We start from the raw sequence: 19,224 nt of genomic DNA, 5'->3' as shown, positions 1-19,224 counted from the left end.
ATCTTGTTCTTATTACACTTAGGGCCATATGTATGAACACATTTTCCCATAGACACAGAATGGGTAAAACCGTTTAATACATCTAGCCCTTAATCCCTTAACAATATTGGAATATTCAAGAAATGATTAACTTTTGGTTGAGCATCTTCCTTTAATATGACATGATGCTCAAACCCTGTAAGATTTTCAATTTTCCCTGAGAATGCATTTGGACATTTCTTTAATATCATATTTCCTATCATCATAACCATCATCCACAATCATCACTGGCTCAACACTATTAGGATCCTGAAGTACATGCCGCACCGTCCCGTCATGCATCGCAGCTCTGGTCCACTGACGCCAGCACCATTGACTCCAATGTCATCAATAGATACCCCTGTCTACACCGTGACCCGTGGGTGCTGGATGGACCAGTCCCGCACCACCACCTTGGGCCTACTGACGACAGCGCTTCAGCAACGACGACACTGCTTCCTGCACCATGTCCTGGAGACACCGCACGTCGCCCCACCTCGCTTCACACCACAGCCCTGGTCTCACCCACACTGCAGGATACCGTGCCACTGCCTGCACTGTGACCTGTGGGCACCACACAACGCATGATCCTGCTTCACACCGCAGCCCCAAAGCCACCCACGCAAGCGCTCCTGACTTTGTCATCAGCCTGGAGTTCGATCTACAACACGTGTGACTTTAAGAGCCCGACGACCCCTGCACCAAACTCCAGAACCGATGCCTGCGACGCCAGCAATGCCGCACTGTGGATCTCATTGCGAGGATCACAACACCCTACATTTCCAAGGTACTGTTTGCGGGTCTTCCTGACACTGTAGCTGGCTGTGACCCATCTGGACTGTTAGATCTGTTGTTCACGACGCAATGATAGGCCCAGACGGAACTATTGACTTCAAGGAACTGCATTTTTAAGTGAACTCTTGCAAAATTCATATCTTTATTACTGTATGTTGGATTTTTCTCATTTTGGTCTTGTTTTACCCATATGAATATTGGCTATTTTCCAAAAACTGGTGTGGTGTCCTTATGTAGTGTTTCACTGTAATACTGTGTGTTATGTGCAGATGCTTTACAAATTGCTTCTGACATAAGCCTGACAGCTCATGCCAAGCTACCAAGGGGGTGAGCATGGGTTATCTGAGCTGGGTATCTTCCTTATCCTAACTAGAGTGAGGGTCCCTACTTGGACAGGGTGCAAAACAACTGCCAACTAGAGACCCCATTTCTAACACAAACGCATACACTAAGCTGTCATGCCAGCCCTTCGGGCATTGCCAGACTGACATAGGTTATTCTGACCCTGCCTATGAGCAGCATTCCATTGGATAGCTTTGAGGCACATTTACAGGCATGCTTAATCTCAAAGAGAGCATTTTCTGTCAGCACTGTAAGTCCACAAACTGTGCATGCTAAGTAGACATGCACAGTTCGTATCTGTGTTTCTGTTACTAATCTGAGGGTGATGAGCTGGGTGTGCACTGCTCCAGACCCTCAAAATTAAGGGAAACGTGTGCTTATTTTGAGCTGGAGTTTGGCAGTACTCATTTTTGGGGCTGGGCACTAATTTTTTCTCATTACACATATCCCAAAAGAAACGGAGAAAACACAAACGGGAAAGAAGGAGTTTGAGAAATACAGACAAAATGTTACCAGGGACAATGGCCGAAACCAAAAAGAGTGAGATGAGGAGGCAGAGGGCCTGTGGAAGTGAATTAAAGAGGCATGAGGTGAATTCAAGGCCACGGAGCCTTTGTATTCTGTGTATTGATATTTAATAGCACTGTCCAGGCTTCTGAGCTGTGCTTTGGGCACTAGAATTCACTCTTCTAAAAATGTAGGGCCACCATCACTGTGCAAAGTGCGGGCTGGGGAGTGTGATGGCGATACCCAAGGCATCTAAAAGGCCTCCTGCAGGCGGTGCTTCTTATAACAACATGTAACTTTCAAATTACAACTGAAGTGTTCAAACTGGTTTGATGTAGAAATGCAGAGTTGCATACAGTATATTTTCGCCATTTGTCATGGATCTGTATATGCATGTTTGCCTAGAACATAATCCACGACCAGGTTTCTCCTTAACTCTATTTCATGTATTTATTTATTTATTACATTTAGGCCCTCATTTCAACTTCAATGCGGCCGCACTACTGCGGGGTCTATTTTGAGATCCCCGCTTGGCCGGCGGGTGGAAATCTGGTTTCTGCACGCCAGCCCAGCGGGGATCTCAGCCGCAACACGGGAGCCGGCTCCAAATGGAGCCAGCGGTGTTGCGGCTGTGCGACGGGTGCAGTTGCACCCGTCGCGCTTTTCACTGTCTGCTATGCAGACAGTGGAAAGCTCCATGGGGCCGTGGCAGGGGGCCCCTGCACTGCCCATGCCATTGGCACTGCCCAGCCCAGGGGCCCGCGACTCCCCTTTCCGCCAGCCTTTTCATGGCGGTTCATACCGCCATGAAAAGGCTGGCGGGAGGGGGACCCGTAATCCCCTAGGCAGCGCTGCAAGCAGCGCTGCCCTGGGGGATTACAACCGCTGGGACAAAAGTGGCGGGAAACCGCCGGGACAAAAGTGGCGGGAAACCGCCGGGACAAAAGTGGCGGGAAACCGCCGGGACAAAAGTGGCGGGAAACCGCCGGTCCCAGCGGTGTGACCGCGGCGCTTCCGCCGCGGTCTTAATGCCCAAGTTTGTACCGCCAGCCTGTTGGTGGTACAAACTCCAAAACAGCCCTGGCGGTCTTTGACCGCCAGGGTTGTAATGAGGGCCATAGTCATTTAAGTTTTAGTATTGTGCATTTGGTGGCAGGGATCTTTATTGGAAATATTATTGTTATTAAATCTTATAATGATTGAGAATAGCCTTTGTTTGGATTTTCATTTTATGGGGCTCAGTACAGACAGCTCTAGCTGTATTTTGTGACAGATCTTGTCATCAATACATCAAAAGAAAATATAAAGTGGTAACCGGGCAGATTAGGCTTCGGGTAATCCCTTTTCAATCATCTGCTTTCATGTGTTTTTCATAGTTCCCAGTGCTTGAATGGGTTGTCTGTCAAAGTCTTGGCCACAGGATGTACCTCATTTTGTCAGGCTGATGACACCTAGTAGACAGTCATGTCAAAGGTACACGTCTCTGCATTACACATATATTTTTTACATTTCTCCTGAATCTAATAGGCTATACCTATGCCCAGAGGCGTCTAGTGGGTTGAATTAGCAGCAGCAGGACTCAGGGCTCACGGCTAACATGCCCAGAGACCCGATTCGGGCAGGAGGAGACTCACAATTTTTTAAGCCAAAAACAGCTTTCTTTTTAGAACAGCTATAATTTCAGCTTCTGGGTTTACAGTAGACCAGGCCAATTGTCTCTTGATGGGCCCTGGACAGCGTCTGATGCAGCTTTCATGTGTCACTGAAGCACTGGAGCAGTCCACCTGCTGGTCACCTTATCACCTTATTTGTAGTACATTTATCCATGTAATCAAGTATGTTAGAAATGGGTCTTTGTTTGGCATTCAGGTAACCCCCTGTCCAAGCAAGGACCCTCACTCTAGTCAGGGTAAAGGGGAATCACCCTCAGCTAACCCCCACTGACCCCCTTGGTAGCTTGGCACGATCAGGCAGGCTTAACTTCAGAGTCGAGGTGTAAAGTATTTGTACCAACACACACAGTAACTCAGCGAAAACACTACAAAATGACACAACACAGGTTTAGAAAAATAGGAAATATTTATCTAAAGAAAAGAAGACCCAAACGACCAAAATTCAACATACACAAGTCAAGTTATTAATTTTAAAAGGAAAAGAGTCTTAAATCCTTTCGTAAACAGTACAAACACTGTTAATGTTGAAAAGTACCTGGGTAGCATCAAAATAACACGCACGGGCGAGTGTGCGTCGAAAAAGGTTAGCGATGCATCGATTTCTCACCCGCAAGCAATACTGTGCGTCATTTCTCCTTCTCCAGTCGGGTTGGCATGCGCCGTTTTTCCTCTCTGCAGGAGAGCGATGTGTCGATCCGGGCAGGCGTTGCGTTGTTTTTCTGTGCCCACGCGGTTTGCGTCGATAATCCTGATGCACGGTATCAGCAAATCCACGCAATGTGCGTTGCAACGTTATCAGCCTTCGTCAGCGGGTGTTCTGCATGTCGTTTCTCCAGCTGGGTGCATCGATCTTCCAGATGTGATGCTGGTGGAGCGTCGATTTCTGCTACAAAGCCGGTGACGCTTCGTTTTTCAGCCGTGTCTCGGAAGGTGCGTCAATATTTTCCCTGCACGGCGGTCTGTGCGTGGATTTTCAGTATTGGGCTGCCAGCTTCATCTTCCAACGCCCCAGGAACTGGATAGGGCACCACTTGGCAGGACAGGAGTCTCAGCAGAGAGTCCAGGTGCTGGCAGGAGAAGTCTTTGATGGCCCTGAGTCTTCAGCAACAGGAGGCAAGCTCAGGACAAGCCCTTGGAGATTTCTTCACAAGCAGGAATGCACAACAAAGTCCAGTCTTTGTCCCCTTTCACCAGGCAGAAGCAGCAACTGCAGGATAGCTCCACAAAGCACAGTCACAGGCAGGGCATCACTTCTCCTCAGCTCTTCAGCTCTTCTCCAGGCAGAGGTTCCTCTTGATGTCCAGAAGTGATCTAAAGTTTGTGGTTTTGGGTGCCCTTCTTATACCCATTTTGCCCTTTAAATGAAAGTCTCTCTTGTTTGTGAAATGCGCCTTGCCCAGGCCAGGCCGCAGACACACACCAGGGGGTTGGAGCCTGCATTGTGTGAGGGCAGGCACAGCCCTTTCAGGTGTAAGTGACCACTCCTCCCCTCCCTCCTAGCACAGATGGCTCACCAGGATATGCAGGCTACACCCCAGCTCCCTTTGTGTCACTGTCTAGAGAGAGGTGCAAACAGCCCAGCTGTCAAACTGACCCAGACAGGGAATCCACAAACTGGCAGAGTCACAGAATGGTTTAAGCATGAAAATGCCCACTTTCTAAAAGTGGCATTTTCAAACACACAGGGGCATATTTATACTCCGTTTGCGCCGGAATTGCGTCGTTTTTTTTAACGCAATTTCGACGCAAAACTAACTCCATATTTATACTTTGGCGTTAGACGCGTCTAGCGCCAAAGTCCATGGAGTTAGCGTCATTTTTTAGCGTGGACACCTACTTTGCGTTAATTATATGCAAGGTAGGCGTTCCCGTCTAAAAAACGACTCCGAGGCATGTGCGTCGGATTTATACACCCGGGCAAAAATCACACCTGGGAGTGGGCGGGTCAAAAAAAATGACGTACGGCCGCTTTTGTGCCGTTTTTTAGCGCCTGCAAAAGGCAGGCGTTAAGGGACCTGTGGGCTCTGAAGGAGCCCAGAGGTGACCTCCCATGCCCCCAGGGACACCCCCTGTCACCCTTGCCCACCCCAGGAGGACACCCAAGGCTGGAGGGACCTATCCCAGGGACATTAAGGTAAGTTCAGGTAAGTGTTTTTTTTTATTTTTATTTGTGGCATGGGGGGCCTGATTTGTGCCCCCCTACATGCCACTATGCCCAATGACCATGCCCAGGGGACAGAAGTCCTCTGGGCATGGCCATTGGGTAAGGGGGCATGACTCCTGTCTTTGCTAAGACAGGAGTCATTTCTATGGGGGTTGGGGGGCATATTTATACTCCGTTTGCGCCGGAATTGCGTTGTTTTTTTTGACGCAATTTCGACGCAAAACTAACTCCATATTTATACTTTGGCGTTAGACGCGTCTAGCGCCAAAGTCCATGGAGTTAGCATAATTTTTTAGCGTGGACACCTACTTTGCGTTAATTATATGCAAGGTAGGCGTTCCCGTCTAAAAAATCGACTCCGAGGCATGTGCATCGGATTTATACTCCCGGGCAAAAATCACGCCCGGGAGTGGGCGGGCCCAAAAAAATGACGTACGGCCGCTTTTACGCCGTTTTTTAGCGCCTGCAAAAGGCAGGCGTTAAGGGACCTGTGGGCTCTGAAGGAGCCCAGAGGTGCCCTCCCATGCCCCCAGGGACACCCCCTGTCACCCTTGCCCACCCCAGGAGGACACCCAAGGCTGGAGGGACCCATCCCAGGGACATTAAGGTAAGTTCAGGTAAGTATTTTTTTTGAATTTTTTTGTGGCATAGGGGGGCCTGATTTGTGCCCCCCTACATGCCACTATGCCCAATGACCATGCCCAGGGGACAGAAGTCCCCTGGGCATGGCCATTGGGCAAGGGGGCATGACTCCTGTCTTTGCTAAGACAGGAGTCATTTCTATGGGTGTTGGGAGTCGTAAAAAATGGCGCAAATCGGGTTGAGGCGAAAAAATTGCCTCAACCTGACTTGTCCCATTTCTTGACGCCCAAGCTCCATTTTCCCCTACGCCGGCGCTGCCTGGTGTACGTCGTTTTTTTTAACGCACACCAGACGGCGCCGGCGGCTAACGCCGGCTAACGTCATTCAATAAATACGGCGCCTGCATGGTGCTTCAGAATGGCGTTAGCCGGCGCTAATTTTTTTGACGCAAAACTGCGTTGGCGCAGTTTTGCGTCAAAAAGAATAAATATGTGCCTAAATACGGCGCCCGCATGGCGCTTCAGAATGGCGTTAGCCGGCGCTAATTTTTTTGACGCAAAACTGCGTTGGCGCAGTTTTGCGTCAAAAAGTATAAATATGGGCCTGGGAGTCGTAAAAAATGGCGCAAATCGGGTTGAGGCGAAAAAATTGCCTCAACCTGACTTGCCCCATTTCTTGACGCCCAAGCCCCATATCCCCCTACTCCGCCGCTGCCTGGTGTACGTCGTTTTTTTTAACGCACACCAGACGGCGCCGGCGGCTAACGACGGCTAACGTCATTCAATAAATACGGCGCCTGCATGGCGCTTCAGAATGGCATTAGCCGGCGCTAATTTTTTTTACGCAAAACTGCGTTGGCGCAGTTTTGCGTCAAAAAGTATAAATATGGGCCACAATCTTAAAATCGATTTTACTAAAACATGTATTTTTAAATTGTGAGCTCAGGGACCCCAAACTCCACATGTCTATCCGCTCCCAAAGGGAATCTACAATTTAATCATTTGCAAAGGCAGCCCCCATGTTAACCTATGAGAGAGATAGACCTTGCAACAGTGAAAACTGAATTTGGCAGTATGTCACTGTCAGGACCTATAGAACACATTAGTATATGTCCTACCTTAAACATACACTGCACCCTGCCAATGGGGATACCTAGGGCCTACCTTAAGGTTGTCTTACATGTAAGAAAAGGGAAGGTTTAGGCCTGGCAAGTGGGTACACTTGCCAAGTCAAATGGGCAGTTTAAAACTGCACACACGGACACTGCAGTGGCAGGTCTGAGCCATGTTTACAGGGCTACTAATGTGGGTGGCACAACCAGTGCTGCAGGTCCACTAGTAGCATTTGATTTACAGGCCCTGGGCACCTCTAGTGCACTGTAATAGGGACATAGCATTAAATCAAATATGCCAATCATGGATAAACCAATCAACAAGACAATTTACACAGAGAGCATATGCTCTTTAGCACTGTTTAGCAGTGGTAAAGTGCTCAGAGTTCAAAAGCCAACACAAACAGGTCAGAAAAAATAGAAGGCAGAAAGATTGGGGATGATCCTGCATAAGGAAAAAAGTCCAACAAAGTACAGGAAATTTTTGTATCGCATTCTCAGTGTATAAACATCAGGAGCTGCTCCTTTGCTAAGGCGGAGGAGCCTCGCTCTGCTGCTTTGAGCAGAAAAATAAAATTATAATAACAGATTGTTTTTATCATTTTATTTTTGGCTGAGGTAGCAGGATAGGGCTGGGCGGGACTGGGCTAGATGGAGGAGTGGTTTGTGCACCTTAAGTGCGCCTGTCTGTTTGGACAGCATTGTTGGGCCGGCCAAACAGACATTCTCACTTTGCATTTCTCCACACGGGTGTATCACAAAGCCGGGAGGAGAAAGTGCACAAGGTCCCACAACTTCCTCTGTGAGTGCCAAAGCAGGGTGCTAACACCAGCCACGATGCTGCTATCATGCTGGTGACAGCAGTGTCCTTATTATCTGAGGAGAGTATGGAAGCCTGTGTGCTTATGGATGAGGAGGAGGATGGAGGAGACGAATGTGTGTCCGACCTCAACAGGTAAGTGTTTAAAAAAAAAAAAAAAAAGTTTTTGTTTCCATGTGCCACTGGTAGAAATGCCCTTCTGTCACTTTATGCTAATGCGTCTTGTGCACAGATCACACAGATAAGTTTCCATGACAAACTTTTATTTGTGATCCTTGTTATTTAACAGCTCGTGGGCCCTGAAATGTGCTTAAATGAAGGCAACATGCATGATCCCGGAGCTTTCACTGTAATTCCAAGGATGCCTCTGGGAGTGTGCGTCCTCTATCCATGTCTCCCAGCCTGCTGTGGAAGACACTCCAATCATAATAGGTGGAAGCCTATTGCCATGGGAGTGCTTCCCCTTCCTCCTCATTGCTACGTATACAAAGCTTGTCTTCGTTAACGTTCGGTACGCAGTACGTATCCTACACCATCGTTATTTAAAGAAGTACTGCAGTTAATACATTCGAAGGAATGTTGTATTCATATTGTGTGAGATTCTGCATGCAACATAAACATAACAGGTCTTATGCATGAAATGGTTCTTATTTATGCTCTGTCGGCTGTTTGTGCTACATAAGACGCCATATCAATAAATATATACAAACGGAGAAGAGACCGATGGTTTCGTGGAGACTGTGAGGTAATAAAGAACTTATCAACGTCGGTTTTGAGGAACCATCCTCTGGTTGGTGTCTTCGGAGAAGACACTGTTGACTCACTTTTCCCAGAAACCACACAGGGACATGAGTCAGAACTTAGTGAAGAGCAGTGCTTTAAATGGAAAAAGAAAAAGTGCAGGTACTCATCATATTGAGCTTTGGTTGGGGCCGTGGCAAGGAGGTGGGGCTAGAGGCGGGGCTTGGGGCGGGCTACTGACAAACATTAAAAGACCTCAAGAATTTTCATTGCAGCAATCTGTTCCTGGATGGCACGAGGGTCCAGTTGCTGAAACTCGATGTCGCTCGATAATCGCACAGAGTCCTGTCCTGCTTGATGACTCCTGGCTGGGTCCTCAATCTGGCAGCAAACCTGCTTGCAGCTGCTGTCCTCTGACCCTTGTCTGATGATGGCTTTTTCCGTCTGCTGTGCTTGTGCTGGCAAAGAAGAAAGTGAAAGCCAGCGCAAATTGCGCTTTTTAAAGGGCTTTCTTTTCTTCCCGCCACACAGCTACCTGGCGGGTGACGTCACACGCTGCTCTGCCGTGACAGTGTGAAATGGCCATCATGAGAGCATGCGCCGCATTGTAGAAATGTGGTGCATTCTCACATGATGACTATTTGTCCCTTTAAATGCGGGCCTGTTACGGTGAGTACCGGTACTCTCCTTTGTAACGGAGAAGTTCTGGTACTCTTGGGAGGAAAAAAAAAAGTGCCGGTACTCAGTACCGGTAAGTACCGGCCCATTTAAAGCACTGGTGAAGAGCCAACAAACCTAACAAATCGTGAAGCTGCTCCCATGCCATTTTCTACATGAGAGTAGCAGACTAAGGCAGTGCACCTTTATAGACTAGGAGCCTGTTTCTGTAGTCTGCCTGGCTCTTATACAGTTTACAGACTTGCACGCTCTGAAGTTCACGTGTCCGTCTCAAGACAGCCAGCCAATCTGACATGCACTCTTTGGCAACTGCATTCAAGTCCAAAAGGCCCTGCCCCCACCATCTTACTTGATGTGCACGTCACTCTCTAAAATGTTAAGGACTATTACCATTTTATTTAATTTACGTTGTTTGCTGCAGCTGTTGTATTCGCAGCAGGTGGGGGAGCGCTCCTCTACCCTAAAGGAGGAATTGCTGCTTACATTTGCATGCAATTAAGCTAAATTGCCCTTCTTTCCATAGTCAGTGGTCAGTCTAAAAATCTGAGGTGCAGCTACACCTCTTGGACCTAAAGTAGACGCTGTGGTCTTAATGATATTTAATTAGGTATTTATTATTTTAACACTTATATAGTAACAAGGATGTCAATAGTATGAGGATACTTTACACTGAGACATAGCCACATCAGAGCAGGAATTTGCATCAAGACTGAGAGGGAGATTGGTAGGTAGCACAATACGAAAAAGACAAAGCAATCATAGTAAAATAGACTTTATAGTAGATAAATAAATCCTAGCTGTTTGACGTAGCAGGTAGCATAATTTGTTTGTGCTAAAAGATTCATTTTTTATAGTTAGCATAGGCATTGTCCGAAAATATTGATCTTTTTAAGATGCGTCAGGAAAACGAGAAATATGGTCAGGATTCTGTGATCAGGAATTAGAGAGTTTCAGCCTTTCGAGAACGTGTCAAGAGGATTACTTTTTCATGCTGTTGCAGTTCTGAATTTTGGAGATTCTTGAAAAGAGATTTTGTGAGTTCTTTAAACCCTTGACCTCCCTTGGGCCACCAGACAAGATGGCAGGATTCCTAAGATACAGTGGGATAGGCTCATGGGCATCCCTGTGAGCTAGGCAGCAGAATTTGAATAGGATTCTTGCCTTAATCGGTAGCCAATATAGCCTACAGAGGGTAATGTGGTTAAATGACCTTGCAGGGCAAAGTACTTGTTAACCAACTGCAGTAGTGGTTTGCGAGGAGCTAATGAAAACGTATAGCTCCCGCAAATGAGCCTTTGCCAAAACTCAATCAGGAGATGAAAAGGGAAGGGCTTGTGTTTTTAAGTGATTTGTAGCGATAGAGTGACAGATTTTCTTCAAGGCAAGGGGATGAACTTTTGAAGCCTTTACCATAGTGTTGATAGATGGCAAAGTGCACTGGCCAAGTCAAAAGTAAAGGCACGTTTTTTGTCTGAAGAGATTAGAACTGCATACAGCTCTCACGGTTTCTAAGAGTCCAAGAGCATGGGGTTGAAAATATTTTTGATTGTGTTTGAAGAGAGGAAAAACAGTTTTCTGAAGATTTAGGAGGAAAGGTCTCTAGCATCTATGTTTGAAGTTGAGATAGACAGTTTTAATGGTGACAGTAATAATGATGGTGACCCTAAACATACATACCAGGGATAGGGTCAGTATTATAGTTTTTCTGAATAAAGCTGATCATAATTTTGCACAGAACAGATGTTAAGCAGACATGAGATTACAGAAAATGTGCATTTGTATTTTTTCCATTGTTTTCCTTTTGTGCATATGTGTACAGATTGCACTATATAAACCCCACAGGTCGCAGGGATGTGGAATTCCTATCGGGACATCTTGTTTGGGGTCAAGGGCAACAAGATTTTATGTTTACTTTGTCCTTGGGACAAGTAGGCCCAACCCTCTGCAGCACAAACCCTTTGGCTGCCTGTTTACAGAGAGTGGAACTCTCTGCAGTTGAGGTAATGTGTTTCCAAAAGATAATGCTGTTTGAACTTGTATTTATGGTTAATTATTTGAAAACCTTCATTATTAGGGTGAGTGCTGTAAATAAATGTTTTAAGGTCACACTTCACTACTGACGTTGGTTCCAGTATAAAAAAAAAAAAAACGTGTATACACATGTTTGAAAAGTTTAGGCTATGAGGCTAAGTATAATGCTCCCAGAATGCTCTCCGATTATATGCAAATGAAGTGTCATTTAGTAAAATGTTTTGATGCATGCTAGTATTTCCCAAAAATATTTCTAATGGAAAATCAGTGTAACCATTTTCAACACGATTATGGGAAGCATAAAAATAAACAAACACTGACAAAGCCAACTGATCTGACATATTTTTATAAGTCTTTTAGTTTCATCAATGCGTGTCTTGTTTTGACATGGCTTTTGTAACACTTTATTGTTGTGGGAGCTACCAGGCCCTCAACATTGTAACAAACACTGGCAAAAAAAAAAAAAAACGTTTTTGAACTCTAAAAGCACATGTTGCCACCAGTGGCATAACAAAGGCCCCGCAGCCGCCCTCCAGGGGGCCCCTTCAGCACAGCACCTGCCCTGAGTGAGTCTGGAGAGGGGGCTCCTCCATGTTCTTTGCAAAGGGGCACCCTCCAGTTTCGTTACGTCACTGAAGTTCCTGACACTGAACAAAACTACTTTGTGTGCCAATATGCTCCTTGTGGAAGAGAAGAATGCGATCACTCACAGTAAAGCCAGCCGAAAGAGAGAGAAATAGAAGTTTAATAAAAACAAAATGTCTTTGTTAACACCAGACCTAATTAGGGACCAAGACCCACATGTAGGTAGCTTTTTGCATGTCGCAAACAGCGACTTTCGCTGTTTGCGACGTGCAAAAAGCACATTGCGATGCACAAACCCAGTTTTGCGATTCGGTAACCTGGTTACCGAATCGCAAAACGGGTTTGCGACTCGCAATTAGGAAGGGGTGTTCCCTTCCTAATTGCGACTCGCAGTGCAACGTAGGATTGTTTTGCGAATGCGGGCGCAAACCAATCGCAGTTTGCACCCATTTCAAATGGGTGCTAACACTTTCACAAAAGGGAAGGGGTCCCCCTGGGACCCCTTCCCCATTGTGAATGTCACTGTAAACATTTTTTCAGAGCAGGCAGTGGTCCTGCGGACCACTGCCTGCTCTGAAAAAATGAAACGAAAACGTTTCATTTTTCGTTTTTGTAATGCATCTCGTTTTCCTTTAAGGAAAACGGGCTGCATTACAAAAAACTGCTTTATTGAAAAGCAGTCACAGACATGGTGGTCTGCTGTCTCCAGCAGGCCACCATCCCTGTGAGGCCGCCATTCGCAAGGGGGTCGGAAATTGCGACCCACCTCATGATTATTCATGAGGTGTGCATTTGCAAAGCCCTTGCGAATCACAGATGGTGTCAGGGACACCATCCTACATTCGGATTTGCGACTCGCAATTTGCGGGTCAAAAATCTGAACCTACCTACATGTGGCCCCAAATTCTTAAAGAAAGTCACAGAAGTGCACCCATGGTATATGTCGTACCCCTATAAAATATTTGTGAACTGTATTTTAGCATGGGTAAATACGCATGTGTAGATTTGCTCATGTGAAAATCTATTGAGCATTTGCAAGTTCATTTTCCCTCCAGCCACTTTCTTCCCAACCCTGGAAGAAGTTCTAATCCTGCCATTGTCAGGAGTAAATGTCCACCCTTTCTTATTATGGGAAAATATTAGAGAGAAGCTGGTTTAAATCTTTAAAACATGCAGGTTAGTAGGTTTGCAGACTCAAAGGCATTCCAGCCCTGGAACTATTGCTTACTGCTTCCTCCAGCCCCAGTATGCAGATCTGCAGAAAGGTGGAAAAATAAGGAAATTGCTACAGTAGGGATTGAAACTGCAAGTATTCAAGCCCTACTATGGTAGTAGCCCTGGCATAATCAGAGAGGCTATTATCAGAGCTCTTACATAATGAGATTGCTGCTATAATTTGGCGCCACACTACATGGCACCAAAGGGACAAGTAGATCTTTTTACAGGACAAGTAGATTTGAGAAGCAACCTGTCCCGTGGACAAGTAGATATTTTAATAAATTCCACACCCCTGCATATTTATACTTTTTGACGCAAAACTGCGCTAACGCAGTTTTGCGTCAAAAAAATTAGCCCCGGCTAACGCCATTCTGAAGCGCCATGCGGGCGCCGTATTTAATCAATGACGTTAGCCGGCGTTAGCCGCCGGCGCTGCCTGGTGTGCGTGTAAAAAAATGACGTACACCAGGCAGCGCCGGCGTAGGGGGATATGGGGCTTGGGCGTCAAGAAATGGGGCAAGTCAGGTTGAGGCAATTTTTTCGCCTCAACGTGATTTGCGCCATTTTTTTCGACTCCCAACCCCCATAGAAATGACTCCTGTCTTAGCAAAGACAGGAGTCATGCCCCCTTGCCCAATGGCCAGGCCCAGGGGACTTCTGTCCCCTGGGCATGGTCATTGGGCATAGTGGCATGTAGGGGGGCACAAATCAGGCCCCCCTATGCCACAAAAAAAATGAAAAAAACCACTTACCTGAACTTACCTTAATGTCCCTGGGATGGGTACCTCCAGCCTTGGGTGTCCTCCTGGGGTGGGCAAGGGTGACAGGGGGTGTCCCTGGGGGCATGGGAGGGCACCTCTGGGCTCCTTCAGAGCCCACAGGTCCCTTAACGCCTGCCTTTTTCAGGCGCTAAAAAATGGCGCAAAAGCGGCCGTACGTCATTTCTTTTCACCCGCCCACACCCGGGCCTGAATTTTGCCCGGGAGTATAAATCCGACGCACATGCCTCGGAGTCGATTTTTTAGACGTGAACGCCTACCTTGCATCTCATTAATGCAAAGTAGGTGTCCACGCAAAAAAATGACGCAAACTCCATGGACTTTGGCGCCAGACGCGTCTAACGCCAAAGTATAAATATGGAGTTAGTTTTGCGTCGAAATTGCGTCAAAAAAAACGACGCAATTCCGGCGCAAACAGAGTATAAATATGCCCCACTGTGTCTCCAAACAAAAAGAGAGTGGACAAAAATGTGACCCCCTCAAAAAAGTCTTGATTTCTGAGTTAAGAGTGTTTTGCATTCTAGCATTGCATGGCATTTATACCTAGGAAGTACAAAAGTTCTAGAACCAAGCTGAACCTAACTGAAGGCGCCCAAAAAGACTGCAACCATTCATTTTGCATTTGTGTTCAAGTTTAGAACTTGGCTTGGCAGTTTAGGCAAAAATGTTTCTGTTGGAGCAAGACTAAGAGCCTGATTTAGAGTTTGGCAGAGGGGGTTACTCCGCCACAAACATGAAGGATGTCCCGTCGACAATATTACAATTCCATTATAGCCTATGGACATTGTAATACAGCGGACGGAGATCTGTCAATTTTGTGATGGAGTAACTCCTCCACCAAACCCTAAATCAGGCCTCAAGTCTGATTTGTATATGGTTGGGTCTCATCTGAGCAGGTATGATGGAAACAAATACAAAGGACTGGCATGTGGCCAATTACCAATGGCTGACATTAATCCAAGCGTTCCATCAATCACTTTTTTCACTAGAGTAGCACTGGTGAAACATAACTGCTGTTGGATAAGAACATTATGTTGAATGAGGAGAAGTAGAGGATGAACAGTATTACTCACATGCAGGTAAAAGACGACATTCTATACTTCTGCGATGATAAGAAGATTTGCTGAAAGATGCTTGTCCAATGCACAAACTTATTGTTTGTGAGGGAAGAGGTCAAGAAATGGATGACCAACTAAAATGAGAAGATGATGGGGTCTCTTGGACAAACAAGACCATCAGTAGTCTTAGCTTACTTGTAGTAGGCCATGCTACATTCTTAAATTTGAACACATGTAGAAAACTTAGATCTAGAATTATCTTACTTTCATTTAAGGACTGCAACAATACTCCTTTTTCCACTGTGCTGCATGAACGTGAGATGGCAGGGATGCACCATATTTAACATTTTATGCTGCATATCTTTCCTCTCCTTGCACTGGTGCACAATGTGCTGCCTTTTGCCACTACAGGTCATTTTCCACCATAATCCAAGGATGTCTGTCTTATCTTGTGCAGGAAAGGGCACCCTCCTGCACAAAACAATCCTCAGAGCCATTCCCAGGTTTACCTGTCTTGATAACTCTGAGAATGTGCCAAAATCCATAGGTAGATGCATGGGAACACTCACTCTCCACTGCCTTTACTCCAGTGTTACCAAGCCATGCAGGGCCACAAAAGGTAGCCTTCCATGGGTTGGTATATCTCATTCTAGTTTTTGCATCACTGCGTGTCACTTTGCATGGAGCAAAGGTGATACAAAACTTTGATAAATTTGGCCCCAAGTGTGGGTCTTTGACACATGAAAATAATTTAGACTATATTGTAAACCAAGTCAACACACATATCAGATTGGTATGTTTTGATTGGCTGACATACTGGGGAATACCTACCCTTTGTGTAGTAAATTAGAGTTGAAAGCAGTTTTGAAGGAAACAAATCATTTCAGCAAAATACAGTGAGGCTGAATGGTGGCTGGGAATATCACACTGGAAATTGGGATTTTTGAAATAGCATCTAGCAGATTCTATGATAAAAAAGGTAATCTTGCAGATAGTGTAAGGGAATGATTGCATTTTCTGAGGTGGCTACCATAGAAAGATCACCATTTTAAAGCAGTGTCTATTTTGGGACTATTGTTAAAACACCAATAATCATTTGTATGTAAAAATTACAGAACAGAGACATGTAGACAGCATGATGAACTGTATTGAATTACGAGAAGGGTGTTTTTAATACTTTTAATAACTAACAGCTTGACTCACTATATTTATTTCCCCCCTTACTTCATTTTGCTGTAGAAAATGTTGTCAACTGAGGAAATTAGATAGTTTTCATACATTGGAGAACAGATTAATTAGATACTATTCAAGTATCTCTATCCATTGTCTGTTGTTTCTGCTATCGTGGAGAAAGCAGCAAAGCCAAAGATTTTAGAAAGTGAACTAGAGCAGTGGTTCCCACCCTGTGATCAGGGGACCCCTGGGGGCTGCGAAGCCTCATCAGGGGGTCTGTGACTGCTGAGAAAATTAAATAATATCAACAGATTAGGTCCCCGGTTTTCAGAAATGACTCAGTGGGGGTCCCCAGATTCAAAGAATGATTCAGTGGATGTCCCTAGGTTCCAGTATTGATAAAGTGGGGGTCCATAGAAGTCAAAACTTTGGAAACCACTGAACAAGAGTATCAATTTCTAGGACCTCATGTTGATCTTGGTAGGTGGAGAATGTTAAATGTTGCAGTGTTAGATGTTGCTCTTATTGAAAAAAAACAACCACAAGATAGCTATTTGATTCCAGTCAACCAACATAGCCATCTTTAAGAGGTGTTGCTTAAAATCATTTCCACAGAAGTTACTGAAAAAACGCACTTTTTAATCATAAATTAGCCTATGATGTGGTACCCTTATATTGAAAGACTTAATCAATTCTACATTCAAAAGATTGCTGTTGAAAAGATTTGGGGAAGATGGGACCTCAATTCACATTTGTTAAGATTGTTCTAAGGTGGTGATCTACAAGATGGAGACATTGATTTTTATTAGAGAAATAATGTCTTTTCCTGTGCAGTAGAAGTGAGAGTTGTGGTGCTACATCTGAAACCTGAATCCAAGGATCATAAACATAACTAGCAGTCAAAATGGATCCTTCAACCATCAGTCTTAGTGAAGATGGTAGCTAGCAATTAGAACAAGAATTGGCCAAGCCAATAGGTCTCACCCATGTGAGACCTATTGGCTTTGTCACTGACTCTTAGTCACATTGCACAGCAGCATGGCTGCTGGGCAGCATGAATGAAAGTAGGGAAAAACTTGCACTATGATGCAGCCAGCACTGGATGCATCATAGTGCTGTTTTTTATAGCTGGGGGAGGCATTATGAAGGCTGTGGGGATAAAAACATTGTGACGCAGCCAGCGGTGTCCACGTCAACATCTTTTTTTGCTATGGCAGTTCAGTAGGAACCAACAATGACAAGGGGGGAGAAGGTGCATGTCTGAAAATTTAAAAAAATAAAGTGCTATGCTGCATCATAGTGCTCTGTTTGTCACAGTGGTTGGATGGGTGTAATATATAGAAAACGCAGGAAAGGGCAAGCAATAGGACAGAGGACAGATGAAGGTGGGAGCAGCAAGGAACAACATGGAGGGCAGAAGAGGGTGAGAGGGACAAGCAACAAAATGAAGGGCAGAACAAACAACACTTTGGATGAAAGGGGCAGGTAGGTGAGAGGTTGGAAGCAACAACAGGGATGTCTGGTGGGGGCAAGAAACAGCAAAGAAGGCAAGAGGGTCAAGCAACAACATGGTCAGCAGGAAGGGGAAAGCAGCAATAAAGATGGCGGGAGAGGGCAGACGTTAAAGTGATACTGTGCTGTTTTTAATGGGGCCCCCCTAGCATTGCTGGACTAGTGGCAAACATTTTTGACTCTAGTCTAGCAAATCACCACAACTGTGTCAGAAATTCTGACTCAGTTGTATTAATGAGCGCCATAGTGCACTGTATTGTAAATACAGCACTACCATGGTGTTATTAGGGGGAAGCAGGGTAGCGCAAGCAAACTGGTGCATCATGATCGATGCACTAGTTTGTTGTAAATGAGATGCCATGAACTTTTCAAGCAAGAAGACAACAATCCACCTAGATGGATGTCTAAGAAAGTTATATATTGCTCTTGGGTTGTCACACCCAGCCTTTGAAGAAAGGGGGAGAAAGTTGGGGCTGAAGAAAATATAAAGGGGAAAATCAAAATATGGCATGCTGATAAGGGAAGTGATGTTTTTCGTCTATCACTTGAGCTTTAGCACTTTTTTTGTATTGAAAAGATTTTAAAAATGCATTGTGGCAACTTTTTAAACATTTCAAATATTTTGTATGCATTCAACCATTAACTATTGATACTTTTGCAAATAGCATACCATGTGCACTATTGTTTTAATGTTTAATTCTAATGGATCTCGGGCTTCTGTTTGGGCTACTTCTGGATTCAAATAATTTACTACATTAGCTATAATGTTTAGAAGATCGCATTCTTTTTGCACAATGGCAAGCGCTGGCAAAGCAAGATGACTAAGCCATTTATGCACAGGTGGTAGCCAACTCATGAAGAGAGACCATGAGTTGCCTACTGTGTCACCTTTCCTAAAGAAAAACATTGCATGAACCAGTGAGGTCATAGAGAAAATACCCAAAATCATTACCACTTGACAAATTTAGTAAAATTACAGAAAATCCCCAACAGATTGTGACTACTTCACTTCACCCCCTCTGTTGCCTGTGTTTTTCTTATACAAAAACTTCAGAAATTGCATCCTTGCAGGTCTGAGCAACGTTCATGTTATTGTGGCCTCTCCTATGTACCAGGGTCAGACTAGAGCAGAAAATAGGCCTGGGTAGTAAATTAAAAGTGACATCCCCCTTAGTAAATTAGGTAGCTAAAAATAGGCCCATGTTTGGAAATTGTGGCAATTTTGAATCAATAAAGACAAGCTGTATACGTGTTTTTAAGGTAGACTGCATGGATTGGAGCTTAGTGCACGCAATGTGAGTTTTAGTACCTGGGAAATCAGCAATAAAAACGGGCCCAGCTCACCATAAAGCATGCCCACAAGGAACCAAAAAAAGGCACACACACACTGGCCTGTCAGGTCAGCCCATAGGGCACTGCCTAATTGCCCAATAGACC

This window comes from Pleurodeles waltl, chromosome 3_1, assembly GCF_031143425.1.
Source record: "Pleurodeles waltl isolate 20211129_DDA chromosome 3_1, aPleWal1.hap1.20221129, whole genome shotgun sequence".
Lineage (NCBI taxonomy): Eukaryota > Metazoa > Chordata > Amphibia > Caudata > Salamandridae > Pleurodeles > Pleurodeles waltl.
The sequence above is the reverse complement of the archived record's forward strand: the minus strand, read 5'-3'. Positions refer to the sequence as shown.